Genomic DNA, 6,000 nt, shown 5'->3' on the forward strand with positions numbered 1-6,000 from the left:
GTAGAAGGGAAGTCTTGGTGAGTGAAATCAGGCAGATGAAAAGTCCTAGTGAGTAAAGCTAGGCAGAAGGGAAGTCCTGGTGAGTGAAGTCAGACACGGAAAATCCAGGTGGATCAAGGTTGATCGGATACCTAGTGGAGATAAGTCCAAGTGGGTCAAGGTTGACCGGACACTTGGCATGAGGAGAAAAGTCCAAGTGGGTCGAAGGGATTGACCGGACACTTGGTGAGGGAGTCCTAGCAGGTCAGGGTGACCAGATGCTAGATATGATGCACCAACAGGTCATGGTTAACCTGATGTTGGTTTAGGGGACTTTGGACTTGGGTTTGGGCAAAAACCATGAGTTGGATCGATCAGCCGATCGATTGGCTCATGCCCAATCAATCGGTTGATCGATTGGGTGAGTCCCCGCGACAAGCCTCCTCCCAATCGATCGGTGGATCGATTGGGAGAAGCTCGCGATCGCACAAAATAGCTCTAGATCGATCGACCGATCGATTCAAAGCCTCCAATCGATCGGCCAATCGATTGGGAGCAGTGATTTCGCGCAATAAGCCCTGGATCGATCAGTCGATCGATCCAGGCAATTCTCGAGAGCACAGAGGAACTCTGGATCGATCGGTCGATCGATCCAAAGCCTCCCCAATCGATTAGGAGCAATCCAATCGATTGGGATTTGACCATTGGCACAGATAAAGACGTTGGCGAGCGTTTTTCTCAGCACCTCTTCGATTCTTCTCCACGAGCGATACAACAGCTCTCCACAGCAATCTTTTCTTCCTCACCACCAGTTCTTGAAGATTCTTGGAGGCTCATCCAAGTCAAGAGGCGAGTCGCAACAACAAGAAGAAGAAGCTTGGGTTTTATTGTAATCTTATAAGATTTACTTGTATTTTGCTTCTTTCTTTCTTATTGTTATATTGTGAGCTTGTAAGGCTTCTCCGCCTATAGTAGTTACCGTAAAGGAGTGTTTTCATAATGGAGAGTACGTGAGTGTGTGGATCCTTGGACTAGTCACCTCTTCTTGAGGTAGATACCAAGTAAATCCCTAGAGTTAGCGTTGTTGTGTTGGTTCTTGTATTTTCCGTTGCACATCATCACAAGAAGCAAGCAATGACAAGCACAAGATCACGACGAGCTATTCACCCCCCCTCCTCTAGCTACATTTCGGTCCCAACAAAGTTTTGACAATTGGGATATTGTTGGAAGCTTTTTAATGTTAAGCAAAAGGGGAGAAGTAAGATTTTAGTTGGGAAAACCTTAAATGTCTTTGTGTATAGGGGGAGCCTTGTGATAGGTTCTTAAATATCCCTATGGTAAAAGTCCTAGCTCTGGGGAGCTTAGGTGTAGGGGGAGTCTTGTAAAATGTTCCAATCCATATTGCATATTTCTCTTAACGGTGTAAGTCCAAGTGTGTAACCTTGGCAACGTAAGTCCATTTGTGTTATTAGTATGTTTATTGCTATTTATTTTCCCTAACTTAAACATATTGTCAAACATCTAAAAGGAAGAGATTGTTGGAGCAATCCCGATGGTCCATGTGACCATGTGTTTTGATGTTTGGGCAAAGGGTTTAAATTAGGTTTACCCTTATATTTGATATGTGTATGTGAGTGTGCAGGTTTACAGGATGCACATATGACTCAAGGTCCGGTGAAGGATAGAGCATCCGAGGGACCGTGGATAAGGCAACAAAGATAAGAGCCGAGGAAAGCGACTTCAAGGCATACACGAAAGATGACATTGGGGCGAGTTGTGGGCTTGGATGCATCTGAGGGACGAGAACCAAAGATAGTACGCTTGAAGGCAAAAGGTCAAGACTGCAAAAAAGAGTTAAGTGAGTTATAAGGATCCAAGTGCTGAGAGAAATGTATTTGGGAAAGGGAACTCTAGATTTAGGATTGTACCAATCGACTGGCAGTCGAGCTGGAGAGAACAGAATACTTCTGATCTCTCAACCAAAGTAGATTAATCGACTGGTCCTAGCATTAGTCTACTGGTATCGAACCGTTAGAGTTGTACGATTGAATTCCACAAAGGACCAGTCAACTGGTAATGGTAGTTTTAGCTTGGCTATTTTCCCAAACTATATATAATGGAGCTTGGGGTTGCAGGCCTTGGTTGACGAAATTAGACTTAGTTAAAGCCTAATTAGTAGTCACTAGTCTCAAGTGCTCATTGTGTTCCAAGAGATCTTGGTAAGAGTTATAGTGAGATTTTTTCACCCACAAGGAGACTTGAGTTAGTGGAGGTTTTTGGGGGTCTAATCCACTGAAGGATTGAGAGATTGTCCACCTTACGAATAGCCGTGGAGTAGGAGCTTTAATTTCCAAACCACGTTAAAAGAAATGTGTGTGGTTTGCTTTCTTGTTCTTGCTTCTTTTTATTTTTAGCTTTCGTATTTGTGTTTGTATTATGCTATGCTAACAAATACATAGGAAAGCGAACTTGGGGGCACCATCTATTTAACCCCCCTTCTAGCCAGCCATATGATCACCAACATACTGTGCTCTAGCCTAGCTTAAAAATCATACATCATTAAAGCACTTGTCTAAAAAACAAACATTCATTACCATGCATCAATTGTGAATGATTTATTATTTTAACAACCCCTAGAGCCAACCCCATGGATATGGAGGGATGTTAATGAAAATACAACTGCGGGAGATGCATGATGACATCAATTGTGCATGAGATTTTGAAAGATGTGGCATTGCGCCCCCATGGTGTAACGTAGACGGTGAGTGTATGACATTTCTAGCGTAATGACCAGAGGTTGATTCTCAGGAACTAACAACCTGAGATTTACCCCATCATGTACATAACGCTTATATACCTGCATTTTTTACCTTCCTCCAAATCTATGGGACCAACACTATGGGTCGTTAAGGTAATGGATTTACCTTTTTTTAAAAGATGTGACATTGCCGCCAAGGTGTAACACAGACGGTAGGCGCATGACATCTCTGGTATAATAGTCAGAGGTTGATTCTCAGGAACCGACTGTTGAAATACTCCAGAGCTAGAGGGGGGGAGTGAATAGCTCATCTCGCTTTGTTGAAGATGATTTACAGTGGAAAACTTGAAGCAAACTCCTCCAATGCTAACACAAGGTTTTACTTGGTATCTACCTCAAAAAAGGTGGCTAATCCAAGGATCCACACACGAACACATTATCCACTAAGAACTATACTCCTTCTCAGAATAATCCGGAAGTGGAGAAACCTCGTACAACACAAGAATAAAAATACAACTTTAAACAAGAAGTAAATGTAAGAATACAACTTAAAATCTCTTCTTGCTTGAGCTCTTGTTGTTTGTGAATGCCTCTTGTAAGCTTGGAAGTGCAGCAACATTTCAACCCTAAGCTTTCAAGAACTGGTGGTGAGGATCTATGAGCTTGATGAGTAGTTGCGGAGAAGAGATATGGCATTTGAACTCTCCAACGCCTTTATCTTTGCACTTTTAGGGGTCCCAATTGATTGTCATGTCAGATCCACGCAATCCTATTAGTCCTTTGGTGACCGGCTAGAGGGGGTGAATAGCCTACACAACAAAAACAAATAAAATCCCCTTTCTCGAACTTACAATTTTATTAACACTTGCATAAAAAGTAATACAAATTAATTAAAGAAAGAAGAGGCACAAAAGGGTTACTTGGTTTGTAATCAAGGGATTGTTAATCCAAGGAACTTAAAGTTCACTAAACAATCTCCTTCAGGTGGAGAAGCCTCTTACAGTAGTTGAAGCACATAAATACAGAACAAAACTAAAGAGGAATCGATTACAAGTGTTGTTCTAAGCTACTAGGGCCAGGGTTGTATTTATAGCTCTGGTCAGGGAGCCTAGAAGGGTTTCAGGCGCTTGGAGGGGGATAAAATTTTATCCCCGTCACAACATAACACTCCACGTCATGTTTGGCTGAATTTTTAGGTATGTGCACCCGGACCCAAAAGTCAACTTCTAGTTGACTTTTTGTTCTAGGTCTTCCACTTCAGTTCCTCTCACTTGGGTCCGGATCTTTCACTCTGGCTCTGTTTACTTGAGTGATTTTAGTCATCGGAAATAGGGCTCACCCGAACCCATTTTTCGGCCTTCGAGCAGTTTTCCACTCTGGTTTCTCGTCCCTCAGAAACGCTGTGTCTCATTCTCGTCCGCCAGCGTACTCTTCCGCAGCACCTCATCCCTCAGATGCATCGAGCCCGTCGACTCTCTTCCGTGTCATCCTTCTCGCTAGATGCGTATTTCGCTCGACTTCCTATACTCCTAAGTTCCTGCACACTTAGAGAGGTGTATCCAATCAAAAGATTGAATTGTTGGACCCCGTGGTAGTTTTGATGTGATCAACCAAGTTGGTTAGGCCCTACGTTTTGTCTGACCCCTGTGTCTGAGTGGGCAGGAACTTAGGAGCACAGGAAGTCGAGCGGAAGACGCAGTTAGTGAGAAGGACGGCACGGGAAGGGAGCCGACGGGCTCGGTGCGTCCGAAGGACGAGAGAGCTGCGGAAGAGTACTCCGGTGGAGCGAGAAGAACGCGCGCGGCGTTCGAGGGACGAGAAGCCTGCTCGAGGAGAAGGCCGGGAACTGGGTTCGGGTGAGCCCTATTCCGAATAGCCGCAATCACCCAAGGAGCCGAACCGGAGCAAGTCAACTGGAGTTGACTTGTCAACGGTTCGGTCGACCGAACCCCATGATCGGTCGACCGAACCCCAATCCTCAGAAGACCAACCGCTGGTGACACGTCAGAAGCCACGTCATCAAGCCAGCCGTTGGGGGACTGATCGGTCGACCGAACCCCTTGATCGGTCGACCGAACCAACGTTTATCCAAAGACTCAGTCGAGCGTTTTGATCGGGCCAGCGCAGAGGAAGACCGTTGGCCGATCGGTCGACCGAACACAGTGATCGGTCGACCGAACCTGAGCTCGATCCACAGAGACTGCACCTGGACGGAAAGATGGGCAGGTACAGCAGGTTCGGTTGACCGAACCTGGGGATCGGTCGACCGATCCCTCTCGAGTCAAACCTGATCCCGAAGATCAGGTTAACAAATAGGCTCTAGAACCCCTATATAAAGGGGTCTCGGGTAGCTATTGAAACACAACGATCACGAACGAAATAGCAACTCTAGTAATCTCTATTTAAGAAACTACTGTGCTGTCAAAGTGTAAAAGGCTTCTCCGCCTTCTGAGAAGGAGTTTTTCTTACTGCGCTTTTCTTACTGCCCTGGATTAACAACCCTCTTGGTTGTAACCAGGTTAATTTCTGTCTCCTTTTATTTCTGTAGTTGATTTTATATTGTTGCTTTATTTTAAGAGTTGGAAAGCTTTGAGGAGGGTATAATTTTTGTCTGCAGGTAATTCACCCCCCTCTTGCCGGTCCCTGCTGCACCAACAAGTGGTATCAGAGCCCAACAGCCTCAGAGGGACTAACCGCCATCTGAAGCACAAAGATCAGAACAATGGCCGGCGCGAACATCCATCCCCCGAAGTTCGACGGAGACTTCGCCACATGGAAGTGAAAAATGGAGGTATTCTTTAAAACAGACTTTGATATTTTAATTACTATGAAATATGGTTTTGCAGCGCCGAAAGATAAAGAAGAAAACACATGGAGCAAGAAGGAGCAAGCCGAATTCGTCGCCAACGGAAAGGCTGAGTTCCATCTACTCAATGTACTGCCACCTCAGGAGGTAAATCGGATCGGAAGTTATGACTCCGCGAAAGATCTCTGGGAGAAATTCCTGGAGCTCCACGAAGGTACCTCCGAAGCGAAGCTAGCGAGGCGCGACATCCTCCGGAACCAGTTGACGAACCTCCAGATGAACCAAGGCGAGAAGGTAGCGCAGCTCCAAGCAAGGATCAAAGAGCTGATCACGCAACTAACTAATCTTGGAGAAGAGGTAACGAACCGGGACTCTATCCGGTATGCACTCAATGCCTTCCCCAGAACTCCAGAGTGGGCCTCCTTAGTAGATGCATACTACATCTCTAAGGACCTCG

The sequence above is a fragment of the Zingiber officinale genome, chromosome 7A, assembly GCF_018446385.1.
Source record: "Zingiber officinale cultivar Zhangliang chromosome 7A, Zo_v1.1, whole genome shotgun sequence".
In the NCBI taxonomy this organism is placed as follows: domain Eukaryota; kingdom Viridiplantae; phylum Streptophyta; class Magnoliopsida; order Zingiberales; family Zingiberaceae; genus Zingiber; species Zingiber officinale.